The following is a 23,356-nucleotide window of genomic DNA, read 5'->3' on the forward strand; positions in this document are numbered from 1 at the left end:
ACGAGAGCCGTTCAATAACTAATTTTTCAGGCATCCAATACACCATATTATTCCCCAAGCTTTTCGGTACAGAAAGCTGTTTTTCAACATAATTTCCGACCAATGCGACAGCCTTAAGCTCGTGAGCAATAAAAAGGCCGGAAATGATGTTTATGTTGATCTCTACTCCAATTTTCTGTACATGTTCCGAAAGGCTCGGAACCGAGGTGATGCAAAACTCTTTTTGATGTGTGTACACGAATGAGTGACTGGAGTAATAAACGTACAAACTAGTTCAAAAATATGTGACGAAATCCAAGTAGATTTGGTTTTAAAGAATGAAATCTGTCGCCTGCATTTACGAGAGCCGTTCAATAACTAATTTTTCAGGCATCCAATACACCATATTATTCCCCAAGCTTTTCGGTACAGAAAGCTGTTTTTCAACATAATTTCCGACCAATGCGACAGCCTTAAGCTCGTGAGCAATAAAAAGGCCGGAAATGATGTTCATGTTGATCTCTACTCCAATTTTCTGTACATGTTCCGGAAGGCTCGGAACCGAGGTGATGCAAAACTCTTTTTGATGTGTGTACACGAATGAGTGACTGGAGTAATAAACATACAAACTAGTTCAAAAATATGTGACGAAATCCAAGTAGATTTGGTTTTAAAGAATGAAAACTGTCGCCTGCATTTACGAGAGCCGTTCAATAACTAATTTTTCAGGCATCCAATACACCATATTATTCCCCAAGCTTTTCGGTACAGAAAGCTGTTTTTCAACATAATTTCCGACCAATGCGACAACCTTAAGCCACCTTACTGAGAGAGTCTGTCTGCCCGAACGGCACACCAGTGTACCGGGCAATATCGCAGTCCGAGTGTTGCTGCATCAATAGCCTCTCCATCGTCCAAGTATTGCTTCACTCTGCATTTATCGCTGACACAGAGCGATCACAAATGAGTGTGGTACATCAGATCAGTTTTCTCCACATTCATGTCAGATACATCTAACCAAGTCTAAAAAAAAGATTAATATGTTAACTTAATTTCATACGCAACAACATACTAAGCAAAATCATAGCTTCGTCTATTTTTCATTACACATTTGTCCGAATCTCGCGCAGTGTCTTACTTTGATGTAATTATTGTTGTGACTTGGCAAGACAGCCAAGCCACTATGAGGTGAAGCCGAAAGGCACGCGTTAAAGCTCACGCAGGCTGGCGTGAGGTCTGGAAAATGACAAGGTCTTTATAGTAGCAAAAATAGTATGTAGCTTCTGGAATACCTAACTTTAATCCATAATTGGTGAACATAGCTCTTGACGGTACATGCATCACAAGATAAATAGCAAATGATAATGGCACCTTGCTAGGTCGTAGCAAATGACGTAGCTGAAGGCTATGCTAACTATCGTCTCGGCAAATGAGAGCGTAATTTGTCAGTGAACCATCGCTAGCAAAGTCGGCTGTACAACTGGGGCGAGTGCTAGGACGTCTCTCTAGACCTGCCGTGTGGCGGCGCTCGGTCTGCAATCACTGACAGTGGCGACACGCGGGTACGACGTATACTAGCGGACCGCGGCCGATTTAAAGGCTACCACCTAGCAAGTGTGGTGTCTGGCGGTGACACCACAATTATCGTAACTAGGACCATTAACGAAATAATGAGCATATCGTCATGAACCTAACATACGAGGTGCGGCAATAAAGTAATGAGACTGATGGGAAAAAAATGTTGCTTACCGTTTTAACCAAGTTTAGTGTTCTCTTCATCTGTGGCCGAGCGGTTCTAGGAGCTTCAGTCTGGAACCGCGCGACCGCTACGGTCGCAGTTCGAATCCTGCCTTGGGCATGGATGTATGTGATGTCCTTAGGTTAGCTAGGTTTAAGTAGTTCTAAGTTCTAGGGGACTGATGACCTCAGATGTTAAGTCCCATAGTGCTTAGAGCCATTTGAACAATTTTTTGTTGTCTTCCTCAAAGTAGTTCCCTTCCGATTGCACACACATTTTCCAGCGCTTCTGTTATTGATGGTAACATTTCTGGAACTCATCTTCTGTGATATCCTCCAAGACCCTCGTCACAGCTTTTTGGACACCATGTGTTGTTTGAAAATGGTGTTTCTTGACCGTCGTTTAGACTCTTGGAAATAGGAAAAAGTCGCACGGAGCGATATCTGGTGAATAAGGTGGCTGTGGTAGTACTGAAATTTGTTTTGAGGTTAAAAATTGCTGTACTGACAGAGCAGTATGGGATGGCGCATTATCGTGATGCAGAATCCAATTATCAGCAATGTTAGCACGGACACGAAGAACTCTTTTACGAAGTCTTTCTAAAATTTCTTTGTAGTAATATTGGTTAACTGTTTGTCCAGGAGGCACCCACGCTTTATGAACAATTCCCTTTGAATCAAAGAATCACAAAAGCATGCATTTCACTTAGGACTTTGACATGCGAGCTTTTTTTGGTCTGGGTGATAACTTTGAGCACCGTTGCGAACTTTGGCGTTTTGTCTCTGGATCTTACTGAAAAAACAACTTTCATCACCAGTCATAACACGGCTCAACCATTCTGGATTGATTTCCATTTGCTCTAAGAGATCGGCTACCACATTTTTCCGTGTTTCTCGCTGTTGTGGTGCGAGATTTTTGGGGACCACTTTTGCACAAATCTTTCTCATACCAAGATCTTTAGTTACAATTAGACAAACCGTTTCTCGATTGATGTTCAGTTCTTCTGCAATCATTTTCACGGATAATCTTCGATCAGATCGTATGAGTTCAGGCACCCTGGCCAAGACATCCGTCCTTGAGGTTGATGGTGCTCCACTGCGGTCTTCAACATTCGTTCTGCCTTCACCAATCATTTTATGCCAACGAAAAACTTGAGCTCTTGACATAACCCTCTCTCTAAAAGCCTTCTGAAGCCTACTGTAAGTTGTCGCCGCGTTTTCACCCAATTTAACGCAAAAGAAATGGCATACCGCTGCGCAATATTATGCAGTTCCATTTCCGTGACGAGAGACACAAACACGTGTTAACTCATTACAGCACAACTCACGACTGAGCAGTTGCATCGATGTGCTGCTTGGACTAGAAGCAGCTTATAGACCAAGGTCAAAGATATTGTGCCTACGCAAGCCTGCAGTGTTGCCGCATCTTGCAAAGAAAATCGGTCTCATTATTGTCGCACCTCGTATAAAGCTATAAGCAAAACAAAAAAATGAATTTTTTTTACCGAATAGTTTATGTAAAATCGTTTGAGGGAGATAACGTGTACGCGCCTCGATTCTGTCGTCGCTGGCTGGCCCAAACTGGAAAACACTTAACCGGCCTCCCCTTAAGAACAAACGAATGAACTCGCCCAGCACAGTGGACGAAAACTGGTTGCGCATCAGCCACTGTACCCTAGGCAAGACATACGCTACGCGTAGCGCTGGCAGCCCTGCAGGAATATTGACCCGTGCTGGCTCTACAGCCGTCCATAACTGCGAAAATGTTGCTGGTGCAGGATTTTGTGCACAAATTGACCGTTATGTCCCATGTAGGGCTATGTGGGTGGCCACACCATTGTCTCGAACTGTGTAGAATATTCCTCAAACCAATTGCGAACAGTTATGGCCCAGTGACATGGTGTAATCTACCCCTCACTTCTTTATTGTGGTTTCTGTCCACTACGGTAGTCTTTTCAGAAAATTCGAGTAAGATCACAATAAACTTTTTACTTTTCTAGCATAGTTAGCTCCAGTTCTTCTACATCTACATGATCATCCTGTAATTCACACTTAAGTGCCTGGCAGAGGATTCCTCGAACCATTTTCATACTACTTCTCTACCATTCCACTCTCGAATGGCGCGTGGGAAAAAGGAACACACAAATCTTTCCAAATATTTTGTTGACACCCACCTACGTAGGGAGAAATGATCATCTAATAAGAGACACCTCCCTACGTAGGTGGGTGTCAACAAAATATTTTCTCATTCGGAAGAGAAACTTGGTGATTGAAATTTCGTAGATAGATCTCGCCACAAAGAAAACCGCCTTTGTTTCAGTAACTGACACCCCAAATCGCCTATCATATCAGTGACACTCTCACCCCTATTGCTCGATAACACGAAACGAGCTGCCCTTCTTTGCACTATTCCGATATCCTCCGTCAACCCTACCTGGTTAGGATCATACACCGCGTAGCAGTATTCCAGCAGAGGACGGACAAGTGTAATGTAGGCTGTCTCTTTAGTGGGTTTGTCGCATCTTGTAAGTGTTCTGCCAAAAAGCGCAGTCTTTGTTTTGACTTCCCCACAATATTATCTATTTGGTCTTTCCAATTTACGTTGCTCGTAATTGTAATTCCTAGGTATTTAGTCGAATTGACAGCCCTTAGATTTGTGCCATTTCTCGTGTACCCAAACATTATCGGATTTCTTTTAGTACCCATGTGGATGATCTCGCACTTTTTTTTTGTTTAGTGCCAATTGCTACTTTTCATAGAATACAGAAATTCTCTCTAGATCGTTTTGTAATTTGAATTTTTACGAGACGCTAATTTACAGCATCATCTGCAAACAATCTAAGGGGGCTGCTCAGATTATCATCTAGATCATTTATGTAAATCAGGAACAGCAGAGGGCCTATCACATTACCTCGCCGAACGCCAGATATCACTTCTGTTTTACTCGATGACTTTCCGTCTATTACTGCGAACTGTGACCTCTCTGAGAGGAAATCAGAATCCAGTCACACAACTGAGACGATACTCCATATGCACGCAATTTGATTAATAGTCGCTTGAGAGGAACCGTATCCAAAGCCTTCTGAAATTCTAGCAATATGTCTAAAGGTCTTACTGTTCAAGCTGAAATTCTCGCATTTTAGGCTCTCATCGTTCATTTGATTTAAATATTTTGATGAATGTCGTTAAAGAATTATTATTTTTACAATAATTTACTGTCTCACATTTCACTAAATCACACACTTTCTTGAATTTTCGCATTAACATAGCCGAAATTACATTGTTCGTCCAAAATAGTAAAGTAGGTCCGATCTCGTCAGGCGCATGCTTACTACTACTGTTGAGGAAAAGTAATGCTAGAGGAGGATGTCCCATCAAAACGACGAATTCTCTTCTATAATGATTCAGTCCTTGTTCGGGAGCCGGCCGGAGTGCACGAACAGTTCGACGACGTTTGCAGCAGCCTGGACTATCGGCTCGGAGACCATGGCTGCGGTTACCCTTGACGCTGCCTCACAGACAGGAGCGCCTGCGACGGTGTACTCCACGACGAACCTGGGTGCACGAATGGCGAAACGTCATTTTTTCGGAGGAATCCAGGTTCTGTTTACAGCGTCATGATGGTCGCATCCGTGTCTGGCGATATCGCGGTGAGCGCACATTGGAAGCGTGTATTCGTCATCGCCATACTGTCGTCTCATCCGGCATGATGGTGTGGGGTGTCGTAGGTTGGTTACGTCTGGGTCACCTCTTGGTCGCATTGACGGCACTTTGAACAGTGGACGTTACATTTCAGATGTGTTACGACCCGTGACGCTACCCTTCATTCGATTCCTGCGAAACCCCACATTTCAGCAGGATAATGCACGACCGCATGTTTCAGGTGCTGTACGGGCCTTTCTGGATACAGAAAATGTTCGACTGCTACCCTGACCAGCACATTCTGCAGATCTCACACCAGTTGAAAACGTCTCGTCAGTGGTGGCCGAGCAACTGGCTCGTCACAATACGCCAGTCACTACTCTTGATGAATAGTGTTATCGTGTTGAAGCTGCATGGGCAGCTGTACCTGTACACGCGATCCAAGCTCTGTCTGACTCAATGACCAGGTGTATCAAGGCCGTTATTACGGCCAGAGGTGGTTGTTCTGGGTACTGATTTCTCAGGATCTATGTACCCAAATTGCGTGAAAATGTAATGACATGTCAGTTGTAGTATAATATATTTGTCCAATGAAACCCGTTTATCATCTGCATTTCTTCTTGGTGTAGCAATTTTAACGGCCAGTAGTGTATATCTCGTGTACTCGTTATCACCGCCATCTGTATATGTGCATATCGCTATCCTAAGACTTACGTCACCCCAGTGTAGATTGAACAGGGAATCGTGGTGAACAGAGGACTAGAAGTGAAAAGGATGAAAGGAAAAAAGAAAAACCTTGACGTGGTTCTTAGTTGACTTGAAAGGAGATGAAACGCTCGGAAACACTTTTGTGTGCGGAGTTGCCGGTGAAGCCTTGGAGCAGTGTGTGCAGAGTAGAAATGTGGCGACCGTGACGGGAATGCAATCCCACTGGCTCTGAACGGAGAGCCAGCGGGAGCGTGCCAGCAGCCTCTAGCTGAGGATGAGGACGCAGGCGTCTCTGGGGTGGAACGCGCGTATCGGCTGTCGATAATCGACGGGAGGGGCGGCGCGCTGCGTCGTAAACGCGGCCATCGCCGGCTGTTTTACGAGCGCGTGGGCGGTGACAGGCGAGCGTTCCCCGGGGCCGGCGCTGACCCCTAAGTGACCGTCCCGTCCCGTCCCGTCCCACCCCAGGATGGCCGGGTCTTTACGAGGCGAGGCAGGACGACTCCGCGCAGAGATTCCCTCCCCCGGATGTGAGGTCCGCACGTAGCCAGCATGCTAAGTGCCAGGGCGTGACGATTGAAACTCGTGGCAGAGGTTTTTCTTTCTCAATTTAGTTAATTGACAAGTAAATCTGCCCAAGGCATACCCTTAGATATTGATTGGCTTTGAATATTCTCTAGTGTAGACCCAAATGTGAGATGCACACATTTTTTAGACGTGTCTATATGGCCGTTAAAGAGTTTTTCACCCCCTGAAAAACTGAGTTTGGTATTTCTTAGTGAATACAGTTGAGACGGTAACAGATAGAAAAAAAATTAAATAAAAGTTCCATTTCTTTAATGTAAATTACAGAGGTGCAATCTGATTTGTCGAGAAACGTCATTTTTTTCGAAATCCCCCCTTATTTAGCATCTTTTGACCCAGGCACATCTGCTCTTCCTCGTTATTGCACAGAATTACAACATCAATGTACAACCGGTTTCAGATATAATTAAATAATGGTTTAAAATAAAAAAATACATGAAATGTAAAGTGAAAACACAGATACAACACAAAATATTTTATATTTAATAAAATTGATAGAGTATACATTTGGAATATATTTATCTGGAAAAGTCTTACAAAACAACTCATTACGACAATTGGCACTGAAGCGAACACACATCGGCATCGAGTACTGTGATACAGAGATATTTCCAGCTTATTTCTGACAAATAAATACGAGGGGTGTCCAGAAAGTAAGTTTCCATCGCTCGCGAAATGGAAACGAGTATGAAAATCCGATAAAGCTTTGCGCAGATGTGTTGGGCAGTGTCTTTAGTATGATACTAGATAGAATCACGTCGCTCTTCTCATTTCTGAGCTAACAGTGAACCCATAAAGATGTCTAGAAAATAGTGTCTCCCGCCAAGTACGAGGGCCTGTTGAGAAATTTCGCCTGAAGCTATGCAGCCAACAGTACATAACTGTCGTGCGGTTTCTTCTTCAAGACAATTCTCAGCCGCATTCTGCAGGGGCAATGAAGATGCTCCTGTTTCGTTTTCAAGTGGAAATGTTTGATTACCCTCAATACAGCCCGCAGTTGTCTCCCTCTGAGTTTCATTTTTGCTCACATGAACCGCTGGCTATGAAGACAACATTTTGCCACAGACAACGAGCTGTAGGCCAGCGTAGCGAATTGGCGGAAAGCACTGGTGGCTGCCTTCTGTGATGGGGGTATTGGAAAGTTGGTACAACGTTACGACAAACGTCTAAGTCAGAATGGCGACTACGTAGAGAAGTAGCTGGAAGGTGTAGGTAACTATTACAAATAAAACATTTCTTATTTTCAATGTGGTTTCCATTTCACGATCAATCGGAACTTATTTTCTGGACAGCTCTCGTATTTGAAATACCACTTCATCATACGTGACAGAATTTTGTATTTACAATGCGATACGATTTGCTATTCGTCAAATGTCGAAATGGAAAACAAACTAGTGTGGGGGGAGGGTATTTTGGAAAAAAATACTTTTTCGACTAATATGTATGCAAAGTTATAACATACATTAAAAACCATTGAACTTTTATTTTAGTTCTTTTTAATATCTGTTACCGTATTCGGTATCCGTTCGCAATTATTAACTCGAATTTTCAGGGGGGGGGGGGGCGGTTGTTTCATCCCATTAAGGACCGTATGGGCGCCTACAAAAATATGTACCTCATTATGCTACACACTATAACAAAGCCGATGAAAACTGAAGTGTACCCCTTAAATAGGTTTAGTTGCGAGTATCATGACTGGTATCTGTTTTCCACACGACCTGTTGTTATTGCGAGTAAAAGATAGTATTATAATGTATTTTTCATTGTATAAGATTACCGCCTGTAATTATGTGAAACTAACTTCATATTCTGTATCTTATATTCAAGAAGACGAACAGTCCAGGAAAATTGTTCAAATGGCTCTAAGCACTTTGGGACTTTACATCGGACGACATGAGTCCCATAGACTTAGAACTACTTAAACCTAACTGACCTAAGGACAGCACACACATCCATGCCCGATGCGGGATTCGAACCTGCGACCGTAGCATCCGCGCGGTTCCGGACAGAAGCGCCTAGAACCGCTCGGCCACGTCGGCCGGCGTAAAATTGTTCAGAAAACTTTACCTTTGGCGGTAGCGTTACAAGAAAACTGACGCATGATACTCTTTTGTTCGATCTCAGTTACTTTCGTAAAAATCAAGAATGATAATAATACTGTTAACTTTCATTTACTTTTTAAGCTGAAAATAGCTAAGGCCCCAGTTAACTTGGAAACAATTCGTTTGGTATTTTACAGACCGTGAAAGGAAATGCTTCGTTTCGTCGTCATTGTTCTCAGAAAAATTGCTTACTGCCCGTTCTAATAAATGTACACAGACTTGACAAAAGTCACGAGATATCCCCTAATATCGTATATGAGTTCATTTGTTCAGCGTAGTGTAGCAACTCAACGAGGCATGGACTCAACAAGTCGTTGGAAGTCCCCTTAGCCGGCCGTTGTGGCCGAGCAGTTCTAGGCGCTTCAGTCTGGAACCGCGCTGCTACTACGGTCGCAGGTTCGAATCCTGCCTCGGGCATGGATGTGTGTGGTGTCCTTCGGTTAGTTAGGTTTAAGTAGTTCTAAGTCTAGGGGACTGATGACCTCAGATATTCAGGCCCATAGTGCTCAGAGCCATTTGAGCCATTTTGAGGTACCCTGCAGAAATATTGATCCAAGCTGTGTCTATAGCCGTACATAAATGTGAAAGTGTTGTGAGTCTAGGCTTTTGTGCACGAACTCACCTTTCGATTATCTCCAATAAATGCTCGATGGGATTCATGACGGGCGATCTGGGTGGCCACGTCACTCGCTTGAATTGCCCAGATTGTTCTTCAAATCAGTCGTGACGAATTGTGCCCCAGTCACATGGCACATTGTCATCCATAAAAATTCTGTCGCTGTTCGGGAATATGGAGGCCATAAATGACTGGAAATGATCTCCAACCAGCCCAACATAACGATTTCCAGCCAGTGATCGGTTCAGTAGGCCCAGAGGAGCAAGGTCATTCCATGTAAACGCAGACCACACCATTATTGAGCCAGCACTAGCATGCACGGTGTCTTGTCGACAACTTGGCTGCATGGCTTCAGGAGGTCTATACCACTCTCGAACCCTCCTATCAGCTCTTACCAACTGAAATCTAGACTCTACCGACCAGACCGTGGTTTTCCAGTGGTCTAGGCTCCTACCAACAGAGGCACTGCAGGCGGTGTCGTGCTGTTAACGAAGGCAACATTCACAAGATGACTACTGCATCTTCATATTAATATTCAGGTTCTGCACTTTGACGCACCTAAATGTAAGGAAGAAATCTGGCTATTTGCAGGTAGAACTCACGCACCAAGCATTCCGTACAAACTTAATTGTGTATGTAGATACCTCATCCATACCGGGAATCGAGAGTCTTGCCGATATTGCCTGTTATCGATACCGAGACTGGCGAGGTTTCAGAATACGTCACATCAGTGGCCATATATTATGATTGCATTCACCTAAAATCTTAAATGTTTTATACGGCAATGGGACCGTGGACTCTAGTACGTGACATAAATTCAACTTCACACGTCTACCGATTCCCGACAAAAACTCGGACGGACTGAGAGACGGTCAGATAGGAAATTAAATTTTTTTTTCGTGTGATATAATTACAAATTAACAAATTTTGGATTATTTCCTTTAGTTTTGTACTGAAATCTTCCGTCCTGCCAAATTTCACAACTCTAGGTCAAGAGGAAGTACAACTTAGGTTTTGATGAGTGATTACTTTTGAATACATTGTGGGAGTGAACAGTGATCGAAAACAGTCTTGGTTACAATTTATTTATTACGGTGACCGGTTTCGACCGCTACTGCGGTCATCTTCAGATCAATGAGTGAGGACCTCCTTCTGCTGGAGAATCACTACTCAAGTAATGATTCTCCACCCGGAGGAGGTTCTTACTCATTGGTCTGAAGATGATCACAGTAGTGGTCGAAACTGGTCTCCGTAATAAATAAGTTGTGATCAAGACAGTTTTTGATAGTAAATATTTGATGAGAGAGTTTGCGAGTATCAAAATATGTGTCATCAATGGCCAAATCTTTTGCATGCATTAACTTGGAAGCTTCAATTTCTTACACCTCCAAGAGAGTGCAGGCCGTAGCATGTGTCATAAATTGCATCTTGATATGTTTTTCCGTTCCTGAGAAAAAGGTTTTTAACAGTCGGACGAGAGACAGACAGATAGGCGACAAAGTGATCATAAAGGGCACCGTTTTCTAACGATTGAGGTTAGGAAGCCTAAAAATACAAAAATCGCATTTCCATGTGGTCTGCTTGTTAGCGCAGAGGGTAAATAACAAGATTTTGAACACGGCTGCGCTTCAGAAACTCTGTATGCAGGATCTTCAGTGGATTGGAAATGACAGCCAGACAGTTGCAAAACACAGTTTCATTAAACATGAATCATCATTTCGATTATTTTAACCGTTTTCTTCAAACGGTATTCTACGTAGGATCACGTATTAACTACATCTGAAACACCCCCTTAGAAAAAATTATAAATGGCAGTGCTGGAGAACCTCTACGTATTTGATTTTCAAACAGCTGAGCAAAACTGAACGTACTCAGTTTTCTCTTTTCTGATCATCACCAAACAGACACACAATATTTTTAGCGCAACGCAATCTGACTTTCAATAACCCCAACAAAAGAGTGGCCGTGACTAACAATAACCTATACCTTTCATGAATCATTTACCTCACAAAAATCTTCCTTAGTCGAACTACTGCAATACAGCGAGCGCCACTACTGCCAACTAAATGAAAGATTCTAACTATTCAAGGCACTAACTACTGGTAGGCATAGTTAGCAAATGATTTTGATAGACAACAATCAATGTATTTACCTTAATAGCGTTCAAAAGTCGTAATATATATATATATATATATATATATATATATATATATATATATATATATATATATATATATATAGACATCCAATTAAACATTTCCTTTTTCTGACGGACACACTTCCAGATTGAGCGCTCGTAGTAACCTCTCAGAACTCTGTCATATATATCTCTCTCTCTCTCTCTCTCTCTCTCTCTCTCTCTCTCTCTCTCTCTCTCTCTCTCTCCCCCCCCCCCCCCCACATCCACCACTGCTGACGGCTCACCTCCAACTGCGCAACGCTACGCGCTGTTCACATCCAACTGCCCAACACTACACTAGCGAATATTCCAACAAAGAGTCCAACCAGCCACAGACTGCACACAGCGCAGTCAGCGATTTTCATACACAGCACTGCGTGGCGTCACCAACATAAAAACCTAAACAGCCTACTTACACATCCAGTGTCGATGTCGTTGACTCTGTCTAGCACACGTGTGAGTCATCCACTTGATCAACATTTAAATATACACGATTTGAAAGCACTAGCTAACAAGATTCGGACCGCTGTCACATGAGTATTTCGAGCACGCTCGAAAGATATTTCTACTCTACATTTGAAATCACGGAGCTAAATGGACTGCGTTAGATCGCAGCCGGAGTCGGGGGGGGGGGGGGGGGGGGGGGAGGTGGGTATTGCACCGTCTGCGTCACGTAACATTGTTTCTGTAGCTCCGTGACGTTTACGAAATAACACGGGGCGCCTTGGCAGAGCAGTGACCAGTCTTGAGCCGGAGAAACGGGAGAGGCCCGGCGCAGTGTCGAGGTGTGGGCGTTGTTTTTCCTAGCGGCAGCCCTCGGCATCAGGCTGAGCTGCTGGACGTATCGACCGGCTGATGAGGCCGGCGTTACCTCGACGTGACGTGACGTAGTGTGACGTGACGTAGCGCGACGTGAAGCGACGCGACGTGACGTCAATAACAGTCGCGACACTTCGCCTCTATTTTGTTGCCTACAGCGCCAGCAGCGCCCCAAGCGGCCGGTAGGTTGAACTGTGAGTTCGGCGCGATCGTGAAAGCGAATAGTGATTGTTTATTTTGATTTATACAATGGTTTTTACCATCGGGAGCGTTTGTAGCGCAATAAATTGCAGCAACAACAGGAAGAAGACACCACAGCTGTCTTTTTTTAGGTTTCCTAAGGATCCTGGGAGGTATATACCATCATGTTACTAAACTGTATCGTCAGGATTCACTTGCAAACTATATGTGTATAAATGATGAATGCTTCGTTTTAGGAGCAGAAAATGGCTAGTTTATAGCAGACGAGAAGACCTTATGAAGAAAGACCCAGTTTACCTGTATAATAATATTAGCTTTTGTTCGCTACATTTCGAACAAAACCGGTTCATGAACGCAGACAATAACAAACTCGTTTTGAATGCAGTACCCACACTGTTTGACATTCCAAATAAACCCCCTCAACTGACGATGAAGAAGAAACTGCCACAAAGATTCGACAGTTAATCTAAAGCTGTAAAACAGTCCTGTGACACAGAAGCAGCCAGTTCGACTCTCCATGTATCAGTGCCAGATTCGTGTGAATCACCAACACAGAGCTGCTTTGACGATGAAGTGGTTAAATTAAGTGCAGCTGTACGTGTCTTACAAAAGCGTGTGAAGTGTCAGAATGTGCAGAAGCGAAACTATTACGGGACAAGGAAAGTGCCTACAGACAGATTGTTTGAAAATTATTCAAATATTTGGTTTTTCGTGAAATGTATTGTAATCAGCGCATTATAGTGTTTTCAGCATATGTGTCCCACTATTTGGCAGTTGCTTGTCCCACTTAGAATAATATAAAGATGAAGGTCGTATTTGTGGCAACAGGCGACAATGACAAACACAGTAAGCTTACAGAACGATAAACGAGCTGTCGGTCGCTTTTGCATGTAGAGGTACGTGTCTGTGCTTCTTACATGTGAATCTGTGTGTTTATATTCTTTTGATATCAACGTGGTAAGCTGCAATTCTGTCCAATGTCACAAGTGTTTCTTCACGAATGTGTTGTAGCTTGCCACTCTATTCTTGGTTTTTGTCCTTACTTGCGCATATTTTAGAATCATTTTTAGAAACGTATATGCCTTCTGATACTACACAAACTCTTGGAGGCAAGAAAATAACACGAATAAATCTGAAATTACGTAGGAAATGGATGCAAACAAACATTATGCTTACGACGCGTCTGACGTTCACCTTACCCGCCGCTTGGAGCGCTAGTGTCGCCCCCATCTGTCAAACGACGACAACTTTTACAGCAGTGAGTGTCGCGACTGTTATGTTAGACTGTGACGCCACACGGCCGCCCCCAATCACGGCCGCCCCCGCCTCCGCCGCCTCCCTCACAATCAGGCCAGCCACTCGTCGCCTCCAGCATTGCGCACGTTCCCCACACAAACAACTGACGCCCTCTCACAACGGGGGCAGGTCAGGGGAAGGCAAACAATGCCGCTAAGCGTGTAATCTCTACAAAATGAAACGGCCAGACCAATGCCGCTCTGAGCATATTGGATCCTCTGCGCTCTGAAGCTTTTCTGAGCTACACCTCGCCTGCCCACGGCATCCGCTAACAACTGGCCCGCAATGAAGCTCATACGGGGTGTTCAAAAAGTTCGCGCGTACCGCATCATTGTGGCCAGAGAAACTGCTACTCCTGCCTAATACCGTGTTGCGGCCCCCGCAAGGACGCAGAAGTGCCGCAACACGATCCGGCACGGACTTGACTAATGCCTGACGTAGTGCTGGAGAGAGATGAATGAATCCAGCAGGGGTGGCCATAAATTCATAAAAGCACGAGAGGGTGGAGATGTCTTCTGAACAGCACGTTGAGAGGCATCCCAGATACGCTCAATAATTTTCGTGTGTGAGGAGTCTGGAGCCCAACGGAACCACTCTGTAGCAATTCTAGACGTATGGGGTGTCGCATTGTTCTACTGGAATTGCCCAAGTCCGTCGGAATGAACATTGGGCATGCAGGTGATCAGGCAGGAAGATTATGGATGTATCACCTGTCAGAGTCGTATCTAGACGTATCAGGGGACCCATACCACTCCAACAGCACGCGCCCCACACCATTACAGAGCCTCCACCAGTTTGAACAGTCCCCTGCTGACATGCAGGGTCCATGGATTCGTGACGTTGTTCCACGTCCCTCCGCTCTATACAATTTGAGACTCGTCCGACCAGGCAACATGTTTCCAGTCATCAACAGTCCAATGTCGGTGTTGATGGTCCCAGGTGAGGCGTAAAGCTTTGTGTCCTGGAGTTGTCAATGGTGCACAAATGGAGCTTCGGCTCCGAAAGCCCATATCGATGATGTTTCGTTGAATGCTTCGAAGGCTGACACTTGTTGACGGCTCAGGGCTGATATCTGCAGCAATTTGCGGAAGGGTTGCACTTCTGTCACGATGAACGATTCTCTTGAGTCGTCGTTGGTCCCATTATTGCAGGATCTTCTTCCGGGCGCAGCGATTTCGGAGGTTTGATGTTTAACCGGATTCCTGAAATTCGCGGCACACTCGTGAAATAGTCGTACGGGAAAATCTCCCCTTCATCGCTACCCCGGAGACGCTCTGTCCGATCGCACGTGCGCCGACTATAGCACCACGTTCAAACTCACTTAATTCTTGACAACCTGCCATTGTAGCGGCAGTAACCGATCCAACAACTGCGCCAGGCACTTGTTGTTTTAAATACGCGTTGCCGACCGCAGTGCTGTATTCTGCCTGTTGAAATAGCTGTATGTTTGAATACGCATGCCTTTACCAGTTTCTTCGGCGGTTCAGTGTAAGTGGTCGCGTCTTCCGATTGAATTGACTTAGAAACTTAAAATTTTTCTGCTGCAAAGGGAACTCAAACCTTCATACTAGACATAAATTTTAAATTGACAAATTTATCATTAGAAATAGGGTCCTGAACAATCGGACGGTCAGACAGACAGACCGACGGACGAATAACAAAGCGATGGTAGATCCACTGAACTCGTGAGTACGTAAGTCCCAAGATGCTGCTCCAGGCGGGGGTAAAATGAATGTGCGCAACGGAAAATAATAAACGCCAAAATGATGATTTGGCTCTGTCTGAGTACCCCCTGAAGCAGACCTTAGGATCTCTTAATTCTGTAAATTACAATCTGAACATAAATGAATGATGAAGGCAACTAATACTACTAAATGATAAATGTTGTTTCTTATTATGCGTTTATTGCACATTAAAAAATCGCCGTTTCTGCCAAATGTCTATATTTTCTAAGAAATGAATGTGCGCAACGGAAAATAATAAACGCCAAAATGATGATTTTGGCTCTGTCTTAGTACCCCCTGAAGCAGATCTTAGGATCTCTTAATTCTGTAAATTACAATCTGAACATAAATGAATTATGAAGGCAACTAATACTACTAAATGATAAATGTTGTTTCTTATTATGCGTTTATTGCACATTAAAAAATCGCCATTTCTGACAAATGTCTATATTTTCTAAGCAAAATTATTAATCAGTTGCCCAACTCTGCTGCCTTTTATGACCACGCGATCTAACATAAATAACGCGAGACGACTGACATCATCTACGTGCCAAATTCTACAAGACACTACTTTCAAAGATGATCTACGGTGGTGTGGAACCTCAGTGGAAATAAACCAACGTGATAAGAGCTGTTTAGCGTCGGCGTGCTGGTTCTAAAAAAAAAAACGGTTCAAAATGGCTCTGAGCACTATGGTACTTAACATCTGAGATCATCAGTCCCCTAGAACTTAGAACTACTTAAACCTAACTAACCTAAAGACATCACACACATCCACGCCCGAGGCAGGACTCGAACCCGCGACCGTAGCGGACGCATGGTTCCAGACTGAAGCGCCTAGAACCGCACGGCCACCCAGGCCGGCTGCTGGTTCTCGTACTCGTCTGCGACAATGGAAGAACTCCAGCCACAAATAAACTCTTCCAGACACTAGGACGGCAGAAGGCGGTCCTCTGACTAGTATACTCTAATACTGTCTTCTCCTCTCTGTGTTCTACAGGCAAGAGACGTGAATTCCCAGCCACACGGACGGAGTTATAATAACGTCTCAACGTAAGTTTACGCAGAAGAAGTGCTCTCAATTACTGAACGCTGCGTACTCAACGACTTCCAACCCGGAGGTGAAGTCCAGAATCGTATAGGTTCGCAGTGATACAGTGCCTGACTGTTCTAACTATAAACTCTCCTGAGAGTAAAGACAGCAACTCCGTCTGTCTTAACAAAGCTGATATCGAGCGACCGTCACACACGGGCGCTCACAAACGGAAGACCTCGTCTCTACACTGCTGGCTTCTCAGCAAGGCTCGGCTCCCCACCATCGTAGTTCCGGAAACGAATCATGTTCCCGAAACCACGGAATATTCGCCCTCTTTGCAGATTCTTCCGAACGCCGACCAACCATATTTTACTCTTTCGTCGTCCAGCGCGGAAAGTTCGCGAGGAAAAACCTATTCCCGTATAATGGTACGCTTCTGAGTAAAAATCGTTGGAAATAACCCAGCCTGCGTGGTTCCCGAGGTGCCGCTTCTTCGTTCCTCTCACCTGCGTCCAAGATTTTTAGCGTTCGGAAGTGTTATCCGGTTATCAAAAAATGGTTCAAATGGCTCTGACCACTTAACTTCTAAGGTCATCAGTCCCCTAGAACGTACAACTAATTAAACCTAACTAACCTAAGGACATCATACACATCCATGCCCGAGGCAGGATTCGAACCTGCGACCGTACCGTTCGCGCGGTTCCAGACTGTAGCGCCTATAACCGATCGGCCACCACGCCCGGCTATCCGGTTATCCTTCCGGCCCCTACTACAATAGCGACCGGCCGTCACCCTATTGTGCTCCAGAGTTCAGGAGCCACGACGTCTGTCTAGCTACTTCATGTGTTTAAGCAGGACCAACACCTATGCGGGCATTCCACCCAGTTCTGTCTTCTGTTTCATCTCCACTGGCGTTCCAGCCTCTACTAGTATAGGCAATTATTCATTACGTCGTTTTTTATAATAAAGACACTCCGTCACCTTTCATGCCATAAGCGTTAACATTATTTACAGGACGTACGTGACAATGTCAGTCTCCTTTATGTATTCATATATACGATGTACAACCTATCACATGATACCTAATTGTGTTTGTAGATCACGGCAAAGTATGTGGATGAGTTCTACATCTACATATATACTCCACAAGCCACCCAACGGTGTGTGGCGCAGGGCACTTTACGTGCCACTGTCATTACCTCCACTTCCTGTTCCAGTCGCGTATTGTTCGCGTGAAGAACGACTGCCGGAAAGCCTCCGTGCGCGCTCGAATCTCTCTAATTTTGCATTCGTGATCTCCTCTGGAGGTATAAGTAGGGGGAAGCAATATATTCGATACCTCATGCAGAAACGCACCCTCTCGAAACCTGGACAGCAAGCTACATCGCCATGCAGAGCACCTTTCTTGCAGAATCTGCCACTTCAGTTTGCTAAACATCTCCGTAACGCTATCACGCTTACCAAATAACCTTGTGACGAAACGCGACGCTCTTCTTTGGATCCTCTCGATCTCCTCCGTCAACCCGATCTGGTACGGATCCCACACTGATGAGCAATACTCAAGTATAGGTCGAACGAGTGTTTTGTAAGCCACCTCCTTTGTTGATGGACTACATTTTCTAAGGACTCTCCTAATGAATCTCAACCTGGCACCCGCCTTACCAACAATTAATATTATATGATCATTCCACTTCAAATCGTTCCGTACGCATACTCTCAGATATTTTACAGAAGTAACTTCTACCAGTGTTTGCTCCGCTATCATATAATCATACAATAAAGGATCCTTCTTTCTGTGTATTCGCAATACATTACATTTGTCTATGTTAAGGGTCAGTTGCTACTCCCTGCACCAAGTGCCTATCCGCTGCAGATCCTCCTGCATTTCGCTGTAATTTTCTAATCCTGCAGCTTCCCTAAAATAGTTCAAATGGCTCTGAGCACTATGGGATTTAACATCTGAGGTCATCAGCCCCCTAGAACTTAGAACTACTTAAACATAACTAACCTACAAACATCACACACATCCATGTCCGAGGCTGGATTCGAACCTGCGACCGTAGCACTCGCGCGGTTCCGGACTGAAGCGCCTAGAACCGCTCGGCTACCGCGGCCGGCTGCAGCTTTTCTGTATACTACAGTATCATCTGCGAAAAGCCGCAGTTCTTGTAAGGTGCGAAATTATAGCCACCTAGTAAAGCAATACGAAATTTTGACTGGAAATACGATTATGGTTTTACTGAATTCTCTTTATAGGGGACTGAGCTGGACAGGTGCCTAGACTTTTCCACGTGCTCTATGCGTCTCCGAAAACTCCCCAGATTACATACCAGACCTGAAGTATTTTCAATTACAATGACCCACGTGACTCATGTTCCACAGCTGGAAGACAACGTGCGGCTATTACATCTCTATGTCCGCCTGTCAACTTTCAGCTGCCATCACCATTGAGTCCTTAGGATTTAATTTGTTATCGAAGTTTGACGCCCGCCATGATACTGAGCAACGCTGCTTTGGCAGAAACGATCGCTACCGGCGAATTCCTTTGACGACTTGAGCTGTCGCCGTTGTCGGAGCACAGAGACCAGCAGAGAGAGCGGTGTGCGACCAGAGAGCAATGTCCCGGGCCGCGGCGACAGCCGACCGCCGTAAAGAAAGACAATTCCCCGGCCTGGGCGCACTCGTAAACCCTGGAGCTAACAGCGCCCTCCACTCAGCCCAGGCTGCTTAGGGCTCGCGTTATGGGGGTGGCAGGGGGCGTGGGCGGGGACTTGAAACCCAGAAGCCCGTCCCCGTCTTCCACTGGACACGGAGACGGCCACACTGGGACATTCTCACAACAAGCCCCTGAATACACGCAACCCTCCACACACGTAGATCTAAATGTGGAAGGGCTGCCGCGTCTGGGAAAATGTTGACAATGTTAAAATGCAACATTCGAACAAATTTTACCGTCGCTTGGTAGGCACTGGTAGATGTCGAGACATATTGTTCAGATGGGCCGTGGAAAGCTGACCAAGCGCGAATGTGTAGCACCGAAACATACCACGGACCCCATCGTAAATGAGCGGCCCAGCTAATCATTCGCAGGTGACATCATGGATCTCCACTCCGCTTCTCTGACAGCAGTCGGTTGGCTGTCGGTTTTGGTTATAACTTTCGAGGTTTAGGTTTCTTGCTTACTGTCTTTTTATGTTTGTTTATTTACTGTACTTTTGCAGACTAGGTATCTTTCATACCCAAATTTGTACATTAAAATTGAAACGAAAGAGCCTTCGGTCACGATTTTTTAGTCTTATTTACCAGGTTTCAACACTTCTAAGAGTTCCTTCATCAGAAATTAGAGATTTAAAGTGGTCTATAACATAATTACAAATTTATGGGATGAAAAAAATACAAAAATTTTCTTCCCTTAATTTGTGATTATGTTATAGAACACTTCAAATGTCTGAAGTCTAATGAAGGCACTCTTAGAAGTGTTGAAACCTGGTAAATAAGACTAAAAAATTGTGACCGAAGGCTCTTCCGTTTCAATTTTAATTTATAAACGGTCACTGATCCAAACAGGTATGTTCAAAACTTCGCAAATTTGTACATTTTAACTGTCTTAGCTGATTATATTGTTTCTTTATTATTGTTCATTTCAGTTATTTTATGTTTTATAAAATAGTTATGTACTTATCATGCACCTGCTTGGTGATAGTCAGTATGATGTAATGTTTTGTTCTGCAGTGTGTCCCAAAGTTTTTACATAACATAGATTCCTAGCAGTGCAGTAGAACTCAAAAAAGTCCTTACTGAAGTGATAGAATCTTCACGAGCGCGACAGGTGTAAGCTTGCTATAAAAATGAATCTGTAAATGAAAATATTGAACATTCTTTTTTCAAAAACTTTCTCCTCGTGTAGTGTATGCTTCACCTATGGTATTCCACTGCTCAGCAATACAGACTGTTGGGTGGAGCTGTGATGCGCATGTGAACAGTGTCGTGGAACAAAACTCTAGTTAAAGTGAAATATTAACTTTGAAATAATGAAAACTGATCTAATTAAATGCGAAAAGTAACTAATTGTTCATTCAGTGAGAGCTGTGTAATTGAAATATACTTTATGAAATTTCTGCATTCAAATGTCCATAAAAATAAAATACTGGTCTACTCAGATGAAAAACAACTGTTTGAGATTACCTATACTGTTCAACTGTAAATTAATCTGCTGGCTGCTAATTCAAACTACGAACTACTTTCTCATAAGAATGCAAAGTGAGATCTGCCCTGAAATTAAAGAAACTTACCTCATGCTAAATGTGTTTTTTGTGTACTGATGTTCTCGAAACAAAGTAAAAACCAACAAATGCAGCAGCTAAAGGAAAAAAATAAGCTACTCACAATAGAATCTCTGGCTTCGTGCAGCGTAAGGGGCAATGCACACATGAAAAATTTTGAAAACTTCGCTAAGAATGATGGAGGAGGGTTTTTGTTTAAAGGAAATCGTTTTAGAAAAATGAAACTCTTATTATTGACAAAAATGACTGTACAACATAAGAAGACTCTAACAGTTACGAAATTCTCTCATTACAAAATTACGGACATTTAAACCAGTTGAGTTATTTACGACACAGTGAAAACAAAGATATCAGATGAACGAAACTTCCTGGCAGATTAAAACTGTGTGCCCGACCGAGACTCGAACTCGGGACCTTTGCCTTTCGCGGGCAAGTGCTCTACCTACTGAGCTACCGAAACACGACTCACGACCGGTACTCACAGCTTTACTTCTGCCAGTACCTCGTCTCCTACCTTCCAAACTTACAGAAGCTCTCCTGCGAAACGAGGTACCTTCCAAACTTACAGAAGCTCTCCTGCGAAACGAGGTAGGAGACGAGGTACTGGCAGAAGTAAAGCTGTGAGTACCGGTCGTGAGTCGTGCTTCGGTAGCTCAGTTGGTAGAGCACTTGCCCGCGAAAGGCAAAGGTCCCGAGTTCGAGTCTCGGTCGGGCACACAGTTTTAATCTGCCAGGAAGTTTCATATCAGCGCACACTCCGCTGCAGAGTGAAAATCTCATTCTGGATATCAGATGAACGTTAGTTATCTAAGGGACAAAAATTTCATTCAGTTAGTAGTTCTGACGAACAAACATTTCATAATTGGGCATGCATTTGTTGCCTTGAAAAATTACTCCAAAAAATCTTCTCCATAGTAGGATCAATCATATATGTTTACAAACAAGTTTTCGTCTCCATAGTAAGGTATTCCATATAATTTCCCTAAGATTCACAAATATCAAATTCCTTTTCTAAGAACCCAACTCCTCGCTACAATGACTCAAATGCTAATTCCACAGAATTGCAAAATTGACCGGCGACCAGACACACCGCAGATAAACTTAAATACAGAGTCAAAGATTATACTCATTACTTAGGCAGCGCACTCATTCATCTTTGTCCCAATACGACAAAGATCAAACACGCTATTGACAATGGCAGAAAAGACATGAGTAGCTTACATGGATTCCTAGCAGCACAATATGACTCCAAAAAATATTAACTCGTGTGGTAGAACCTTCGCGAGCGCAACTGGGGCTATTGTTGAAGTGTTTCTGACTAGCGCAGATTAAAAGTTCTACACGAATGATAAATCTCAAGAACTGCCGTGTATGTCTGAACACGTTACTCCAAAACCACTAGAGAAATTTTCATGCGGTTTCGTCAGATAACCTGAGCATAGCCTGGGGTGCTATCTAGGCTTTATTTCATCGAAATAGGACTACGTAAACAGAAGATATCTTGAGCTAAAGTCTTGTCTAAAACGATCGATCTCTTTCATGGAATTTTGATATGTAGCTTGAGCATCGCTTTGGGCACCGGATTACAGAAAAATATCGTCATTGGAAGGTTTGCCGCCCGCATCTCGTGGTCGTGCGGTAGCGTTCTCGCTTCCCACGCCCGGGTTCCCGGGTTCGATTCCCGGCGGGGTCAGGGATTTTCTCTGCCTCGTGATGGCTGGGTGTTGTGTGCTGTCCTTAGGTTAGTTAGGTTTAAGTAGTTCTAAGTTCTAGGGGACTGATGACCATAGATGTTAAGTCCCATAGTGCTCAGAGCCATTTTTGAAGTTTTGCCCATATTAAGACAGGGATATTCAAAAAGAAAGAACAGATTTCATACATTTCTTGCTTTCAAATTGTGAAATATAGAAACACAATTCCAACGTTCCTGGAAAGAGAGAAGTTCAAATTTTTATGCATTCAATGTGAGCACCATGTGTTACATGACGAATACCAAAACGATGGCTCTTTTACTGCCACATAAGAAGCAGCTGCCAGAATGAGATTTTCACTCTGCAGCGGAGTGTGCGCTGATATGAAACTTCCTGGCAGATTAAAACTGAGAACATTTGCCCCGGAAAGGCAAGGTCCAGAGCTCGAGCTTCGGTCCGGCACACAGTTTTAATCTGCCAGGAAGTTTCAAGAAGCAGCTGGTCTCTCGTTATCGAATTCACAGCTTCAACAATGTGATGTCGCAGACTTTAGAGAGTGTTAGGCATAGGGGCCCATAAAAACGCGGTCTTTTACGTAAACTTACAGATAAGTCACAAGGTGTGAGCACTGGAGAACTGGGAGGCCACCGGTGATGTTCATTTTCTGCTCCTTCTCTTTCAATCCAGCGTCCTGGAATGGTGTCATTCAGGTAACCTCGGACGTCTTAGAGAAATGAGGAGGGGCAGCATCTTGAGTT

The 23,356-nt window shown here is 44.0% G+C and overlaps 1 protein-coding gene across 2 annotated transcripts in view; it reads left to right on the forward strand.

Moving 5' to 3' along the window:
* LOC124552606 overlaps positions 1 to 23,356 on the forward strand; it is a 288,912-nt gene that overhangs the window by 103,659 nt on the left and 161,897 nt on the right. The window lies entirely within an intron of this gene.

Source organism: Schistocerca americana, chromosome 10 (assembly GCF_021461395.2).
Source record: "Schistocerca americana isolate TAMUIC-IGC-003095 chromosome 10, iqSchAmer2.1, whole genome shotgun sequence".
NCBI classification, from domain to species: Eukaryota; Metazoa; Arthropoda; class Insecta; order Orthoptera; family Acrididae; genus Schistocerca; species Schistocerca americana.